This window comes from Rhinoraja longicauda, chromosome 10 (assembly GCF_053455715.1).
Source record: "Rhinoraja longicauda isolate Sanriku21f chromosome 10, sRhiLon1.1, whole genome shotgun sequence".
Classification (NCBI taxonomy): Eukaryota; Metazoa; Chordata; class Chondrichthyes; order Rajiformes; family Arhynchobatidae; genus Rhinoraja; species Rhinoraja longicauda.
The window spans coordinates 58816014-58834708 of record NC_135962.1 but is presented as its reverse complement, the minus strand read 5'-3'; the positions used below and the strand labels follow the sequence as shown (position 1 = coordinate 58834708).

The following is an 18695-nucleotide window of genomic DNA, read 5'->3' as shown; positions in this document are numbered from 1 at the left end:
TTTGGATTGAGAGTATTAGCGAGATTGGACAAATTTGAATTGTTTTCTCTGAGGTGTCAGAGGCTGGGGGTGGGTGGGTGGGGGGTGGGGACCTGATAGAAGTTAATACAACTATGAGAGGCATGGATAGGGTAGACACTAGACACAGAACCCCCCTCTCAGAGGGCAGAAATGTCAAAGACCAGTGGGTACAGCTTTAAAGGTGCAAGGAGCAACGTTTAAAGGAGATGTACAGGAAATGTTATTTTACACAGAGGGTGGTGGGTGCCTGGAACGTGCTGCCAGGGGTGGTGGTGGAGGCAGATACCATCGCGGTGTTTGAAGCTTTTAAATGGGCACATGGATATGCAAAGAATGAGTCATGTATACGCAGACTAAATTAGTTTAGCTTTGGCATCATATTCAGCACATTGTTTAGAGACACAGCACGGAAACAGACCGGGTAGGCGCCGACCAGCGATCCCCGCACACTAACATCATCCTACACCCACGAGGGACAATTTTTACATTTACCCAGCCAATTAACCTACAAACCTGCACGTCTTTGGAGTGTGGGAGGAAACCGAAGATCTCGGAGAAAACCCACGCGGGTCACGGGGAGAACGTGCAAACTCCGTACAGACGGCGCCCGTAGTCGGGATGGAACCCGGGTCTCCGGCGCTGCATTCGCTGTAAGGCGGCAACTCTACCAGTTGCACCACCGTGCAGAGCCGGCCATTTTGTCCACATTGTGCTGTACTTCCTGTGCTAGTAAAAGGGACAGAGGAGAATGATTCACAGTAAGGGCTGGTAGAGTTGCTGCCTCACAGCGCCTGAAACCCGGGTTCGATCCTGACTACGGGCGCTGTCTGTAGGAAGTTTGTACCTTCTCCCTGTGACCTGCGTGGGTTTTCTCCGGGTGCTCCGGTTTCCTCCCACACTCCAAAGACGTGCCGGTTTGCAGGTTAATTAGATTCAGCACTGTCCCTATTCACACTGTCCCTAGTGTGCAGGGATAGTGCTAGTGTGTGGGGTGACCGCTGGTTGGCATGGACTCGGTGCGCCTGTTTCCACTCTGTATCTCTAAACTAAACTAGACTAGCTTGGATGGGGCATCTTGATCAGCATGGACCAGTTGGGCCGAAGGGCCTGTTTCTGTGCCGTATGACTCACAGAGTCACAGAGTGATACAGTGTGGAAACAGGCCCTTCGGCCCAACTCGCCCATACCGGCCAACAATGTCCCAGCTACACTAGTCCCACTTGCCTGCGCTTGGTCCATATCCCTCCAAACCTGTCCTATCCATGTACCTGCCCAACTGTTTCTTAAACGATGGGATAGTCCCAGCCTCAACTACCTCCTCTGGCAGCTTGTTCCATACACCCACCACCCTCTGTGTGAAAAAGTTACCCCTCGAATCCCTATTAAATCTTTTCCCCTTCACCTTGAACCCGTGTCCTCTGGTCCTCGATTCCCCTACTCTGGGCAAGAGACTCTGTGCGTCTACCCGATCTATTCCTCTCATGAGTGTATGAAGGGGGGAGGGGGAGGGGAGGGGAGGGATGGAGCAGGGTGACTAGGGTGGTGGGAGAATTGTGTGTGATGGTGGGGGTAGGGGGGGCAAGGAAGAGAGGGAGGGAGGGGGGATTACTTGAATTTGGTGAATCCAATGATGGGGGAGCTTGCGGAGGTAGAATGCATCACCGTTTGAGAAGGTTCGAAGCCCTGGAATGGGGCTTTGGCGACGTAGGAGGGAGATGAACATCTATATTGGGGCAAGCGTCCTTTCGCCCCATTTCCACATCAGACCTCAGCGAGAACGTGGCGGCAGACGTCAATGCCCAGAAACAGTGACCGGGACACACGGGCCGTCGAACCGCGACACCGCCCACCAAACCTCAGCCAGTTTGCTGGTGAACGTGGCCTTCAGCAGTCGCTGACGGGCTTCCTCGTCTGGGGCAGGGAAGGTCCCACCAGAAACGGACAGGCGGACCTCCGATACCCCCCACCCAGACCCAACCCTGACGTCCACAGGCCCCAGGATCCGTGCCAAGCCAAGAACAATCTCTACCTCAGGTGGGTGCTCTGACTTTTATTTGCAACGCGTGATGTTTTATCGCACCGGTGGTGCAGCGGGTAGAGCCGCTGCCTCACAGAGACAGAGACCGGGTTCGATCCTGGCCTCGGGTGCTGACTGTGTGGAGTTTGCATGTTCTGTGACCCATGTTTCCTTCCACATCCCAAACAAGTGTGTGCTAATCGGCCCTCTGTAAATTGCCACCTAGTGTGCAGGGAGTGGATGAGGAAGTGGGATAACATGGAGCCAGTGAGAACGGGGTGATTGATTGATGGACGGATTAATTTAGAAGGATGGCCTCCTCCTGCACCTATTGTCTATTGTATATTGTCAGACCTGTACGACTTTGGAGTGCGGGAGGAAACCGAACAATCTCGGGGAAAACCCACGCAGGTCACGGGGAGAACGTACAAACTCCGTACAGACGGCGCCCGTAGTCGGGATCGAACCCTGCCGCCCCTTAACTTAACTTATTTAGAGTTAAGTTAACTTAAACCAATCAAAAATTATGCAGGCAAGCAACGAAGTTAAGGACTTGACAAAAAGTTATTTTAAAGAGACATGATCTGTGATTCTGTAATCCAATGCTTGCGACAGAAATGCGCAGAAAGGCACTGCAGATGCTGGTTGACACCGAAGATAGACACACAAAACGCTGGAGTAACTCAGCGGGGCAGGCAGCATCTGTGGAGAGAAGGAACGGAGAGAAGGAATCCACAGATACTGAACGTCCCGCTGAGTTACTCCAGCATTTTGTGTCTATCTTCGGAGTCAACCAGCATCTGTAGTTCCTTCCAACGCACAACGTGACTGAGCCCGGCTGATACACAAGGCAAGGTTTCTCATTGTGTCTCGGTACACTTGGGAATAGTAGAACATAGCGCTGAGATGGTAACTTAGATGAGTACTTAGACCTTAGAGATAAAGCATGGAAACAGGCCCTTCGGCCCACCGAGTCCACGCCAATAGACAATAGGCAATAGGTGCAGGAGGAGGCCATTCGGCCCTTCGAGCCAGCACCACCATTCAATGTGATCATGGCTGATCATTCTCAATCAGTACCCCGTTCCTGCCTTCTCCCCATACCCCCTGACTCCGCTATCCTTAAGAGCTCTATCTAGCTCTCTCTTGAATGCATTCAGAGAATTGGCCTCCACTGCCTTCTGAGGCAGAGAATTCCACAGATTCACAACTCTCTGACTGAAAACGTTTTTCCTCATCTCCGTTCTAAATGGCCTACCCCTTATTCTTAAACTGTGGCCCCTTGTTCTGGACTCCCCCAACATTGGGAACATGTTTCCTGCCTCTAACGTGTCCAACCCCTTAACAATCTTATACGTTTCGATCTGTAGGTTAATTGGCTTGGTGTAAATGTAAAAATTGTCCCTAGTGGGTGTAGGATAGTGTTATTGTGCGGGGATCGCTGGGCGGCGCGGACCCGGTGGGCCGAAGGGGCCTGTTTCCACGCTGTATCTCTAAACTAAACCAAAAGTTACTCCAGCATTTGGTGCCTATTTGCCTGTTTAACCAGTTCTGTAACTCAAGGTGCTGATGGGAAGGTCGTATTTTGCCTCGGTCTCTGTTTTTTTTTGTGGGGGGGCTTCTCAGAATTTGTGGGGGGTTTTTATGTTGGGGGAAATTCCACTGTAGTCATTGCTTTATCAAGATCTGACCACAGGGAGACAGAGCGAGTCTGAAGCCTGCGCCTACACACTCCGCCTTCCTGCGCACGGTCGCTGTAATGAACAATAACCACAATTTCAACACAATTCCTGCAGCAAACAACGCTCCTTTCCAGGAACACTTTCTTTACTCTTCCCTCTGAGATCAGTCATCCCCCCCCCCCCCCCCCCGAGGCTGCCTCCAGACAGACAGGCCAATTACGATGAGCAAATGCTTCCATGTGGTTAGCTAAAATACCAGACCAGGTTAAAATATGTCTCACAACTAATCCACCGGCTTTAAAGCACCTCGGGACTCTCAAGGTCTCGACCTTCCTTCCTAAAGGAACGTCCTTTAATTCTGAGGCCGTGCCCTCTGGTCCTAGACTCTCCCACTAGATTTTTGTTTTAGATTTAGAGATACAGCGCAGAAACAGGCCCTTCGGCCCACCGGGTCCGCGCCGCCCAGCGATCCCCGCACACTAACACTATCCTACACCCACTAGGAACAATTTTTTTTGACATTTTGCCCAGGCAATTAACCTGCATACCTGCACGTCTTTGGAGTGTGGGAGGAAACCGAAGATCTGGTAGAAAACCCACGCAGGTCACGGGGAGAACGTACAAACTCCGTACAGACAGCGCCCGTAGTCAGGATCGAACCCTTGCTGCATTCGCTGTAAGGCAGCAACTCTACCGCTGCGCCACCGTGCCGCCACTAGTGCAAACATCCTCTCAACATCCACTCTATCCAGGCCTTTTACTATTCAAATATTTTCTTGTTTATTCTCTTGTTTACAGAGTATTTCTATGTTTCTAAGTATTATGTTTGCATATTCTGTTGTGCTGCTGCAAGCAAGAATTTCATAGTTGTGTTTGGGTCATCGGATGGCAAAACACTCTTGGCTCGTGAAGGATTTCACCACTCACTGACTATTTTGTGCATATGTTTGACCTCACAAAAATGTAACGCCAAACATGTTTGTTTTAAATCTCGTCTGGCCACATGTGAAACCGACCTCTCCTGCTGTGCAGGGAGGCACTGTAGTAGATGCCTGTTTAAACCGAAGATAGACACAAAAAGCTGGAGTAACTCAGCGGGGACAGGCAGCATCTGTGGAGAGAAGGAATGGGTGGCGTTTCAAGTCGAGACCCTTCTTCAGACTGGTTTCGGATGGTCATGGCTCCCTAACCAGTCTGAAGAAGGGTCTCGACACGAAACGTCGCACGTTCCTCCTCTCCACAGATGCTGAGTTACTCCAGCTTTTTGTGTCTATCTTCGGTTTAAAACGGCATCTGCAGTTCCTTCCTACACAAAGAAAACATTGAGGGTACAGCACAGCAGGGACACAATATCTGTGCCATACATGATAGAGTCATAGAGTTATCCAGCAGGGAAACAGGCCCTTCGGCCCACAATGTCCATGCCAAATATAATAGTTTTGGAGTCATTCAGCACAGAAACAGGCCCTTTGGCCCACACTGTCTGTGCCATACATGATAGTCATCCAGAACGGAAACAGGCCCTTCGGCCCACAATGTCCATGCCAAATATAATAGTTATGGAGTCATTCAGCACAGAAACAGGCCCTTCGGCCCATAATGTTTGTGCTGAACATGATGCCCCTTGCATAACTTATGTCCCTTGCATACGTTACTTATCATGTATAGGAAGGAACTGCAGATGCTGGTTTAAATCGAAGGTAGACACAAAGTGCTGGAGTAACTCAGTGGGACAAGCAGCATCTCTGGAGAGAAGGAATGCGTGACGTTTCGGGTCGAGACCCTTCTTCAGACTCTATTTATCTGTACACTGTGAACGGCTCGATTGTAATCATGTATTATCTTTCCGATGACTGGATAGCGCGCAACAAATGTTTTTCACTGTACCTCGGTACACGTGACAATAAACTAAACTGTGTTAAGCTAATCCCCTCTATCCGCACGCGTACCATATCCCTCCATTCCCTGCAGATCCATGTGTCTATTTAAAACACCACTAACACCACTTAGTATCCTAGTGCATCGGTCACTGTAATGAAGCATGCAGGTACAACAGGCAGTGAAGAAAGCCAATGGAATGTTGGCCTTCATAACAAGAGGAGTTGAGTATAGGAGCAAAGAGGTCCTTCTGCAGTTGTACAGGGCCCTAGTGAGACCGCACCTGGAGTACTGTGCGCAGTTTTGGTCTCCAAATTTGAGGAAGGATATTCTTGCTATTGAGGGCGTGCAGCGTAGGTTTACTAGGTTAATTCCCGGAATGGCGGGACTGTCTTATGTTGAAAGATTGGAGCGGCTAGGCTTGTATACACTGGAATTTAAAAGGATGAGAGGAGATCTTATCGAAACATATAAGATTATTAAGGGGTTGGATACGTTAGAGGCAGGAAACATGTTCCCAATGTTGGGGGAGTCCAGAACCAGGGGCTACAGTTTAAGAATAAGGAGTAGGCCATTTAGAACGGAGATGAGGAAAAACTTTTCCAGTCAGAGAGTTGTAAATCTGTGGAATTCACTGCCTCAGAAGGCAATGGAGGCCAAGTCTCTGATTGGATTCAAGAGAGAGCTAGATAGAGCTCTTAGAGATAGCGGAAGTCAGGGGATATGGGGAGAAGGCAGGAACGGGGTACTGATTGTGGATGATCAGCCATGATCACAGTGAATGGCGGTGCTGGCGCGAAGGGCTGAATGGCCTCCTCCTGCACCTATTGCCTATTGTCTATAATCAATAGCTTGATGGATTAGTTTGGTTTCGAGGTACAGCATAGAAACAGGCACTTGGTGCAGGTTTGTAGGTTAATTGGCTTGGTTTAAATGTAAATTGTCCCTAGTGCGTGTAGGATAGTGTTAGTGTGAGGGGATCGCTGGTCGGCGGGGACCCGGTGGGCCAAAGGGCCTGTTTCTGTGCTGTATCTCTAAACTAAACTAAACTAAACTCCGGTCCCACCCCACGGCTTTGATGCTTTACCCCTCCCCTCAGATCAGGAGGATTGAGGAAAGGTGAGTAAGTGTTGCTGAAGGTTCTGCTTTCACTAATTCACTAAACCACGTTCACTAATTGTCAGTTTAGAGATACAGTGCAGAAATAGACCCTTCTTCCCACCGAGTCCGCACCAACCAGCGATCACCGCACGTTAATACTATCCTACACATTCGGGACAATTTACATTTATACCAAGACGATTAACCCACAAACCTTCCATCGCCCTGACGGATGGTTCGACTGCCCCGACCGCGGGAGAAAAATGAGGGAAGAAGTTTAGACTTGATTGCCTTCCATCGCAGTGAGCAATGTGGGGAATCCGTGCTGCTGGTTTATGTTAACTTTTATGTCATTGTGTCCCTTGAATGCATTCAGAGAATAGGCCTCCACTCTTAAGGCAGTGGAGGCCAATTCTCTGAATGCATTCAAGAGAGAGCTAGATAGAGCTCTTAAGGATAGCGGAGTCAGGGGGTATGGGGAGAAGGCAGGAACGGGGTACTGATTGAGAATGATCAGCCATGATCACATTGAATGGCGGTGCTGGCTCGAAGGGCTGAATGGCCTATTCCAGCACCTATTGTCTATTGTCTATTGTGTGTCTTGTTGCGTTTTTTGGTATGGCTGTATGGTAATTCGCATTTCACTGTATCTTAATTGGTACACATGACAATAAAAGACAATTGGAGGAACAGCACCTCATATTTCGCTTGGGCAGCTTGCAGCCCAGCGGTATGAACATCGACTTCTCCAACTTTAGATAGTTCCTCTGTCCCTCTCTTCCACTCCCCCTTCACAGTTCTCCCTCTATCTTCCTGTCTCCACCTATATCCTTCCTTTGTCCCGCCCCCCTGACATCAGTCTGAAGAAGGGTCTCAACCCGAAACGTCACCCATTCCCGCTCTCCTGAGATGCTGCCTGACCCGCTGAGTTACTCCAGCACTTTGTGTCTCTCTATCTGCAGTCAGAATATTGTTTTGTTTCTTTATCTCATGGTAAATGTACTTGCCATGTAGGGAGGGAATCACGCATTTGCTAGAGTTCCTTTTTGGGATAGTGGATTGGCTATATGAGGAGAGACTTGAACTCTGCCCGCCTGAATTCTCTGGAGGTAATCCCATTTAAACATTAACTTCTTATCATGTTGGATGCAAGGAGATGTTTCCTTTGGCTGTGGAGTCGAGAAACAGCGGTCACCGTCTCAATAGACAATAGACAATAGGTGCAGGAGGAGGCCGTTCGGCCCTTCGAGCCAGCACCGCCATTCAATGTGATCATGGCTGATCATTCTCAATCAGTACCCCGTTCCTGCCTTCTCCCCATACCCCCATCAGAATGAGAAGGACTGAGATGAAGAGAGATGTCTTCATTCACACGAGAGTAGACCTTTGGAACTATCTACCCTGAAGGGTGTGGAGGCTCCCACATAGAATTCATCGAGTCACACAACACGGAAACATACCCAACTCATCCATGCCCCCAAAATGCCCCATCTCAGATAGTCCCATTTGCTCGTGTTTGGCCCATGTTCCTCCAAACCTGTCAGATTCAAGATTTAAGATTTAATTTATTGTCACTTGTACCAATTAAGGTACAGTGAAATTTGAGTTACCATACTAAGTAAAAAGCACCAAGACACACAGCCACATAAAATAAAATTTAACATGAACATCCACCACAGCGGATTCCACATTCCACACTGTGATGGAAGGCAATAAAGTTCAAACAGCTTCCTCTTTGTTCAGGAAAAAAACCTGCAGATGCTGGTTTAAATCGGAGGTAGACACAAAATGCTGGGGTAACTCAGCGGGTCAGGCAGCATCTCAAGAGAGAAGGAATGGGCGACGTTTCGGGTCGAGACCTGAAGAAAGGTCTCGACCCGAAACGTCGCCCATTCCTTCTCTCTTGAGATGCTGCCTGACCCGGGCGGCACGGTAGCGCAGCGGTAGAGTTGCTGCTTTACAGCGAATGCAGCGCCGGAGACTCAGGTTCGATCCTGACTACGGGCGCTGTACTGTAAGGAGTTTGTACGTTCTCCCCGTAACCTGCGTGGGTTTCCTCCCACACTCCAAAGACGTACAGGTATGTAGGTTAATTGACTGGGTAAATGTAAAAATTGTCCCTAGTGGGTGTAGGATAGTGTTAGTGTGCGGGGATCGCTGGGCGGTGCGGACCTGGTGGGCCAAAAAGGCCTGTTTCCGCGCGTATCTAAAATATGAAGAAAAAAAAAGGAAAAAAAAGAATATGACCTGCTGAGTTACTCCAGCATTTTGTGTCTACTTCCTCTTTGTTCACCCGCGGTCGGGGCTGTTGAACCGTCCGTGGTCGCCGCTGCCAACTGTCGGAGGCCCTCGCGTCGGGATGATCGTAACTCCCCGCGTCGGGACGGTTGAAACACTCCCCGCGGCATGGAGCTCCCGAGTCGGCCTCTTCTTACCAGAGACCGCGGGCTTCACGGTGTTAAAGTCCACAGGCCCCGCGGTTGGAGCCCTCCACAGTCGATCCCCGGCAAAGGATCGCAGCTCCACGATGTTAAAGCACTGGGCCGGTCTCCAGGAACGGCCACCAACTCCTTCTCTATTCATGTACCTGTCTAAGTGTCTTTTAAATGTTGTTATATTACCAGCCTCAACTACCTCCTCTGGCAGCTCGTTCCATACACCCACCACCCTCTGTGTGAAAAAGTTACCCCTCAGGTTCCTATTAAATCTTCCTCCCCTCACCATAAACCTGCTTGATTCGCCCTATTCTGGGTTTAAAAAAAGACTGTGCAAGTACAGTGAGAACATTTAAAAGACAATTGGATAGGAAAGATTTAGAGGAATATGGACCAAACACGGGCAAGTGGGACTAGCTTAGAGAAGGAACTGCAGGTGCTGGAACCTTGAGCAAAACACCAAGTGCTGGAGGAACTCAACAGGTCAGGCAACATCTCTGGAGGACACCGATAGGTGAAGGTTTGGGTCAGGAACCTTGTTCAGACGGAAGAAGATTACTGTTGACCCACTGAGTTCCTCCACCACTTTGTGTTTGGGAGTTGCTGAGATGACGCACGGTGGCGCAGCGGGTAGAGCTGCTGCTTTACAGCGCCAGAGACCCGGGTTCGATCCCGACTACGGGTGCTGTCTGTACGGAGTTTGCACGTTCTCCGTGATATTCTCCGAGATCTTCGGTTTCCTCCCACACTCCAAGGACATACAGGTTTGTAGGTTAATTGGCTTGGCAAAAATTATAAAGTGTCCCCAGTGTGTGTGGGGTAGTGTTAGTGTGGGCCGAAGGGCCTGTTTCTGTGCTGTATCTCTAAACTACTCCATTCCCACCTGCCCACATTTGCCAGAGAGTCATACAGCGTGGAAACAGGCCCTTCGGCCCAACTTGCACATGCCGACCAACACACCCCATCTACACCAGTCCCACCTGCGTGGGTTTTCTCCGAGATCTCCGGTTTCCTCCCACACTCCCAAGACGTACAGGTTTGTAGCTTAACTGGCTTGGCACGAAAAATGTAAATTGTCCCTCGTGTGTGGGGGATAATGTTAGTGTGCGGGATCGCTGGTCGGCACGGACTCGGTGGGCCGAAGGGCCTGTTTCCGCACTGTATCTCTAAAACTAAAACTAAAACTAAATGGGGGCATCTAGGTCGACATGGACGAGTGAGGCCGAATGGCCTGTGTCCGTGCTGTGTGTCTCCGTGACCACTGGTAAGGAAGGGGCAGACTGGATGGGCTGAATGGCCCAGTCCCAACCCTATTCCTCCTGTTCCCACACTCTAACCTCTAGAGGGAATTGGAAGGTTCACGAGGTTAATTCCCGGAATGGCGGGACTGTCATATGTTGAAAGACTGGAGCGACTAGGCTTGTATACACTGGAATTTGGAAGGATGAGAGGGGATCCTATTGAAACATATAAGATTATTAAGGGACTGGACAAGCTAAAGGCAGGAAATATGTTCCCGATGTTGGGGGAGTCCAGAACCAGGGGCCAAAGTTTAAGAATAAGGGGTAGGTCATTTAGAACGGAGATGAGGAAAAACTTTTTATACCTGGGAGTCCACATCACAGAGGATCTGACATGGACAACACACATTGCCGCACTGGTGAGTAAGGCAAAGCAGCACCTTTACCACCTCAGACAGCTGAGGAAATTCAGAGTCTCTCTGAGGATCCTTCAGTGCTTCTACTCTGGGGCTGTAGAGAGCATCTTGTCCGGCAACATCTCAATCTGGTTTGGGAAACAGCTCTGCCCAGGACAGGATGGCCCTGCAGAGAGTAGTGCGTTCGGCTGAACGCACCATGGGAACTATACTCGACCCCCTGCAGGACCTATACATCAGGAGGTGCAGATCCAGAGCAAGCAAGATCATGAGGGACCCCTACCACCCCAGTAACGGACTGTTCCAGCTGCTACGGTCAGGCAAACGCCTCCGCTGTCACGCTGTGAAAACGAAGAAGATGAGACGGAGTTTCTTCCCACAGGCCATCAGGACTGTTAACTCTCATATCACCAGGGACTCATTTAATTTATTGAATTAATTTATTTTTGTGTTAAAAAAATATATTCTATTGTGTTTTGTAGTTTAGCACAATCCGCAGGCATTGTCACTTTCATTTCACTGCACATCTTGTATATGTATGTGACAAATAAACTTGACTTGACTTGACTTTTTCAGTCAGAGTTGTAAATCTGTGGCATTCTCTGCCTCAGAAGGCAGTGGAGGCCAATTCTCTGAATGCATTCAAGAGAGAGCTAGATAGAGCTCTTAAAGATAGCGGAGTCAGGGGGTATGGGGAGAAGGCAGGAACGGGGTATTGATTGAGAATGATCAGCCATGATCACATTGAATGGCGGTGCTGGCTCGAAGGGCTGAATGGCCTCCTCCTGCACCTATTGTCTATTGGTCTGACTTGTCTTGGTAGCTGGTGGCGAAGTGGAACATTTAAAAAAAAAATCAGAGCGTTATAATTCCCAAATCCCATCCCACATGTTGCAACAGACTACGACCATTGTGCCCACCCTCCCCACCCCCCTTGAATTTCCTTCCCCCCCCCCTGGTTTTCTTTCATTCCTGCCCTTCTGCACATTCTAGGCTTTCACCACAGCAGTTCATAAACCCAGTGCTTCCTGGTCTCTCTGTTCTGACACACACACACATTATTAGACGGTATTTAAACACACCCTCTGGGTCCAGATGCCAAAGCCAACCAGCGTCTATGTTTCCACCTCTGCTTGGATTAATTTTATTCCAGGCAGTAAAAGGACTGACTCATTCAGACTCTTGAAGAGCAGTCATTAGAAGCTTACACACATGCTGCCCCACCCTGCGAGTTTTGTTCAAACTGTTTACTTTTCAACGCTCCCCTTTCCTTTGGTCTGTTGGCAAGGCTGCCGTGTAAATATCTTCACCCCTTGTTGTCTGTCAGTCGACTTTCGTTGTTCTCCGCGGGTCTGAACTCAAATCTGCATCAGCCTGAGACGGAAAAACAGAGGAACCCACCCACGTGAGTCTTTTTGCGTTCATTTTACTGACTGAGACTGGCTTTCGATTGTTTTAGAGAATGATTAGAGGGGATGGTTGTGTTCACCAAAGGGCAAACGAAAAGAAATAGCAGAAAAAAAGACACAAAGTGCTGGAGTTCTGAAGAAGGGAAATGTCACCGATCCATGTTCTCCTGAGATACTGCCAGGACCTGCTGAGTTACTCCAGCACTTAATGCCTGTACATGTTCTCCAGAGATGCTGCCTGACCTGCTGAGTTACTCCAGTACTTTGTACCTGTCCATGTTCTCCAGAGATGCTGCCTGACCTGCTGAGTTACTCCAGCACTTTGTGCCTGTACATGTTCTCCAGAGATGCTGCCTGACCTGCTGAGTTACTCCAGCACTTTGTGTACATGTTCTCCAGAGATGCTGCCTGACCTGCTGAGTTACTCCAGCACTTTGTACCTGTCCATGTTCTCCAGAGATGCTGCCTGACCCGCTGAGTTACTCCAGCACTTTGTGTACATGTTCTCCAGAGATGCTGCCTGACCCGCTGAGTTACTCCTGCACTTTGTGTCTGTCCGTGTTCTCCAGAGATGCTACCTGACCCACTGAGTTACTCCAGCACTTTGTGTACATGTTCTCCAGAGATGCTGCCTGACCTGCTGAGTTACTCCAGCACTTTGTGCCTTTTTTTGTTCAAAACCAGCATCTGCAGTTCCTCGTTTCTGCAGGAAATAGCAGAAGCTGGAAATCGGAAATAGATTTAAAAGTCTAGTGGATATTCAGCAGGGCAGGTAGCATCTGTTCAATGTTAACTTCTCTTTGATGTACCCAGGGTGAAACTAGCTAAATGCCAGCACCAGGGCAGTTTCACAAGTGACCACACGATTACCAAGAACATCGGGACTTTCCCTGCCAAGAATCCCTTGTCGGGGCAACTGCAGATGGCAATTTACAAAAAAAGACACAAAGTGCCGGAGTAACTCAGCGGGTCAGGCAGCATCTGTGGAGAACATGGATAGGTGACGTTTCACAGAGTGCTGGAGTAATTCAGCGGATCAGACAGGATTTCTGGAGAACATGGATAGGTGACGTTTCGGGTCAGGAGACCTCTTCAGACTGCAGAAGGGTCCCGACCTGAAACGTCACCCATCCATGTTCTCCACAGATGCTGCCTGACCCGCTGAGTTACTCCAGCACTCTGTGAAACGTCACCTATCCATGTTCTCCACAGGTGCTGCCTGACCCGCTGAGTTAATCCAGCACTCTGTGAAACGTCACCTATCCATGTTCTCCACAGATGGTGCCTGACCCGCTGAGTTAATCCAGCACTCTGTGAAACGTCACCTATCCATGTTCTCCACAGATGCTGCCTGACCCGCTGAGTTAATCCAGCGCGCTGTAATTCATTTTCAGTTTAGTTTATTGTTACGTGTACCGACGTACAGTGAAAAGCTTTTGTTGCGTGCTAACCAGTCAGCGGAAAGACAACACACGATTACAATCGAGACATTTACAGTGTACAGATACACGATAAGGGAATATGTGTCGTAAGGAACTGCAGATGCCGGTTTAAACCGAAGATAGACACAAAAAGCTGGAGTTACTCAGCGGGACAGGCAACATCTCTGGAGAGGAGGAATGGGTGACATTTCAGGTCGAGACCCTTCTTCAGACTGGTTAGGGATAAGGGAAACGAAAGATATAGACGATGATGTGGAGAGATAAAGAACAATGAATAAAAGATATGCAAAAAATACCGATGATAAAAGAAACAGGCCATTGTTAGCGGTATGTTGGGTGGAAACAGGAAGCTAGTGCGAATTGGGAGGGGGAGGGAGAGAGAGGTAGAGAGAGGTAGAGAGAGGTAGAGGGAGGGAGGGGGAGAGAGGGGGAGAGAGGGGGAGAGAGGGGGAGAGAGGGGGAGAGAGGGGGAGAGGGGGAGGGGGGGAGAGGGGAGGGGGGGAGAGGGGGAGGGGGGGAGAGGGGAGGGGGGGAGGGGGGGAGAGGGGAGGGGGGGAGGGGGGGAGGGAGGGAGGGAGGGAGGGAGGGAGGGAGGGAGGGAGGGAGGGAGGGAGGGAGGGAGGGAGGGAGGGAGGGAGGGAGGGAGGGAGGGAGGGAGGGAGGGAGGGAGGGAGGGAGGGAGGGAGGGAGGGAGGGAGGGGGGAGAGAGAGAGAGAGAGAGAGAGAGAGAGAGAGAGAGAGAGAGAGAGAGAGAGAGAGAGAGAGAGAGAGAGAGAGAGAGAGAGAGAGAGAGAGAGAGAGAGAGTCTGATCATAGATAGGACATTCCAATTGCTAATCGGACTTTGCTGGCTTTACATTCTTTGTGGAGAGGTGGCTGTGAGTTGGTGCGAGATGTAGAAGTCACACAGCTGGTGAAGAGAGTGACAGAGGTGAGCCACTTCTGTGTAAAGCAGTAGTGGTCACTGGAAAGAGGATGTACTGGGTCTCAGCATGCGCCAGGTGTGGGTTTCCACGACCTGAAAGGACGTCTGTGTAGCAAGGAACTGCAGGCGCTGGCTGATTCATACTGAAGATAAACTCCAAGTGCTGGAGTACCTCAGCGGATCAGGCAGTGACTTCTTTTCTACTTGCCATTGCTGCACAGGGAGTCAGAGTGATCGTACACAGACCCAACCGAACAGATCTTCCAGTCGTTATTTCCCGTTTAATTGGTTGCTTTTTGAAGTAGTTGTACCAACAAGGAGATGAACATACCAGACTTTCTTTATTCCGCATACACGTTGTAGCTGGCTGCTCTGTCCCAGGTCTGGTCCCTGGTCTGGGTCCAGTCGTTGGTCTGTCCAGGTCTGCCCAGGTCTGCTGAGAACTGTATGCTCTCCCAGTCCTTTATAACATATAACATATAACATATAACAACTACAGCATGGAAACAGGCCCGTTCGGCCCTACCAGTCCACGCCGACCACTCTCCCTGACCTAGTCTCATCTACCTGCACTCAGACCATAACCCTCTAATCCCCTCTTATCCATATACCTATCCAATTTACTCTTAAATAATAAAATCGAGCCAGCCTCCACCACTTCCACCGGAAGCCCATTCCATACAGCCACCACCCTCTGAGTAAAGAAGTTCCCCCTCATGTTACCCCTAAACCTTTGTCCCTCAATTCTGAAGCTATGTCCCCTTGTTGGAATCTTCCCCACTTTCAAAGGGAAAAGCCTACCCACGTCAACTCTGTCCGTCCCTCTCAAAATTTTAAAAACCTCTATCAAGTCCCCCCTCAACCTTCTACGCTCCAAAGAATAAAGACCCAACCTGTTCAACCTCTCTCTGTAGCCTAAGTCAAGTCAAGTCAAGTCAAGTCAAGTCAATTTTATTTGTATAGCACATTTAAAAACAACCCACGTTGACCAAAGTGCTGTACATCTGATTAGGTTCCAATAGTAAAAAATGAAAACATACAGTAGCACGCAAACAGTTCACAGCGCCTCCTCAATGAGCCTCAAACGCTAGGGAGTAGAAATATGTTTTGAGCCTGGACTTAAAGGAGTCGATGGAGGGGGAAGTTCTGATGGGGAGAGGGATGCTGTTCCACAGTCTAGGAGCTGCAACCGCAAAAGCGCGGTCACCCCTGAGTTTAAGCCTAGACCGCGGGATAGTGAGTAGCCCCAAGTCGGCCGATCTGAGGGACCTGGAGTTAGAGAGGGGGGTTAGAAGATTTTTGATGTGGGGGGGGGAGTGTCCATTTAGGGCTTTATACGTGAATAGGAGGAGCTTGAAGTTGATTCTGTACCGTACAGGGAGCCAGTGGAGAGAGGCCAGAATCGGGGTGATGTGGTCCCTTTTACGGGTACCCGTCAGGAGTCTCGCTGCGGCGTTTTGGACCAGTTGCAGGCGGGACAGGGAAGTTTGGCTGATCCCAGTGTATAGGGAGTTGCAGTAGTCTAGGCGGGAGGAAATGAAAGCGTGAATGATTTTTTCTGTGTCGTCGAATTGGAGGAAAGGTTTGATTTTAGCTATGGTTCGAAGTTGGAAGAAGCTGGCTTTTACCACAGCGTTGACTTGCTTATCAAATTTTAATGCAGTCAAATATCATGCCGAGGTTTTTGACATGCGATTTGACTAGGCAGGATAGGCTTCCAAGACTGCCTGTTATCAGTTTGATGGAGTCGGGGGGCGGCCGAATAGGATGACCTCAGACTTGCTCTCATTTAATTGGAGGAAGTTCTGTGCCATCCAACATTTTATGTCCCCAAGGCAGTGTGAGAGGCTGTTTAAATTTGACTGGTTGTTGGGTTTCAGGGGGAGGTAAAGCTGAGTGTCATCGGTATAGCAGTGGAAAGAAATGCCGTGCCTTTGAATGATTTGGCCAAGGGGGAGCATGTATAGAGAGAAGAGAATGGGGCCTAGGATGGAGCCTTGTGGAACTCCGCAGGAGAGGCTAGCTGGAGCAGAGGAATAACTGCCTATGTTGATGGCGAAACTCCTATCTTTGAGGTACGAAGCGAACCAGCTCAGGGCAGTGCCATCAATGCCAACGTGCAGATGTTGGGGGCAGCTGTGAGAGCCTCGGAGAATTTACTGGCAGTCAATGAATTTATGTCGCGGGAGTAGCGAACAGGGAGATGAGATTTTGCGGGAGATAAAGGCAGAGATGCGTCAAAAATGATAGCGCTGTGGTCCGATAGACAGGCTTCAGTAGTTTCAATGTTGTTGATTGGGAATCCGGACGATAACACTAGGTCGAGAGTATGGCCTAACTTGTGAGTGGGTCCCGTGGTGTGAAGAGTCAGATTGAAGGACTCAACCAGGTGCATAAATTCACTCACAAGAGGCTTAGTGGGACAGCAAACATGAATATTAAAGTCACCAAGAATCATGATCTGGTCAAATTTGGGCAAAATGCTAGAAATCAGATCAGCAAATTGGGTGATGAAGTCCTTATGCATTTTTGGTGGGCGATACACAAGAACAATTAAGAGGGGATAGGCTAGGCCTACTTTAATTAGTTGCACCTCGAAACTGGAGAAATGATCAGCGTTCAAGGAGGCGGCAGTTGAAATGTTTCTTAAACACAGTGGCTAAGCCCCCACCGCGTCCGGAGAGCCTAGGCGAGGTGAAGAAGTGACAGTTATCAGGACAGAGTTCCACGAGTGGAGCAAGCTCACCAGGGTTAAGCCAGGATACTGTGAGCAGTAAGAAGTCCAATCCACGGGTGATGAAGAAGTCGTTGAGGATGAAGGTCTTGTTCTGTAGGGATCTTACGTTGATCAGGGCCACTTTAGCAGGGACAGCAGGGACAGCAGGTGAGCTTCGGTCCGGTAGCGGCTCCCACGCCAGCGGGCGGAGGTTCAGGGAGACCACGCCGCTGCGCTTCACAGATGGCCTTGCTGGGAGCCCACGGGCAGGCAGTCCAGGGACCGGGATGATCGGTCGAAGAGCGGCATACCTGAGCTCGAGGGAGCGCCGGTGGATGGAGCTGTAAGGTCGACCAGGTCCGACTTCGCAGCGCTGGGCGAGGTAGGCCGCTGTTGCATGAGCGCGGCGGAGGTTTTTTAAATTTTCGAATGTTCACGCGCGTTTACCCCGCCTCCTAGCGCGGTGCGTGCGGCGGTGGATGTAAGGCTGGGCCCGCACATCTACCGGGAGTTGATCGAGGAGCGATCGCTGGAAGAAACTTTGTCCGGGACCCAGTGCTGACCCAGGCAACATTCTAGTAAATCTCCTCTGTACCCTCTCCATTTTGTCGACATCCTTCCTATAATTTGGCGACCAGAACTGCACACCATACTCCAGATTCGGCCTCACCAATGCCCTGTACAATTTTAACATTACATCCCAACTTCTATACTCGATGCTCTGATTTATAAAGGCAAGCATACCAAACGCCTTCTTCACCACCCTATCCACATGAGATTCCACCTTCAGGGAACAATGCACAGTTATTCCCAGATCCCTCTGTTCCACTGCATTCCTCAATTCCCTACCATTTACCCTGTACGTCCTATTTTGATTTGTCCTACCAAAATGCAGCACCTCACACTTATCAGCATTAAACTCCATCTGCCATCTTTCAGCCCACCCTTCCAAAAGGCCCAAGTCTCTCTGTAGACTTTGAAAATCTACCTCACTATCAACTACTCCACCTATCTTAGTATCATCTGCATATTTACTAATCCAATTTGCCACACCATCATCCAGATCATTAATGTAAATGACAAACAACAGTGGACCCAACACAGATCCTTGGGGTACTCCACTAGACACTGGCCTCCAACCTGACATACAATTGTCAACCGTTACCCTCTGGTATCTCCCATTCAGCCATTGTTGAATCCATCTTGCAACCTCACTATTAATACCCAACGATTTAACCTTCTTAATCAACCTTCCATGTGGAACCTTGTCAAATGCCTTACTGAAGTCCATATAGACAACATCCACAGCCTTGCCCTTATCAATTTCCCTGGTAACCTCTTCAAAAAATTCAAGAAGATTAGTCAAACATGACCTTCCAGGCACAAATCCATGTTGACTGTTTCTAATCAGG

General features: G+C 49.5%; 2 protein-coding genes across 2 annotated transcripts in view; both read left to right on the top strand.

The window, feature by feature from the left end:
- The first annotated feature begins 1936 nt into the window (after positions 1 to 1936).
- Positions 1937 to 18695, top strand: part of gpr68 (G protein-coupled receptor 68) — a 43150-nt gene continuing 26391 nt past the window's right edge. Inside the window, exon 1 of the mRNA XM_078406953.1 lies at positions 1937 to 2055. The gene's annotated coding sequence lies outside the window, so the exon portion shown is untranslated. The remainder of the gene's footprint in view (positions 2056 to 18695) is intronic.
- LOC144597491 (G-protein coupled receptor 68-like) overlaps positions 12145 to 18695 on the top strand; it is a 30808-nt gene continuing 24257 nt past the window's right edge. Inside the window, exon 1 of the mRNA XM_078406951.1 lies at positions 12145 to 12196. The gene's annotated coding sequence lies outside the window, so the exon portion shown is untranslated. The remainder of the gene's footprint in view (positions 12197 to 18695) is intronic.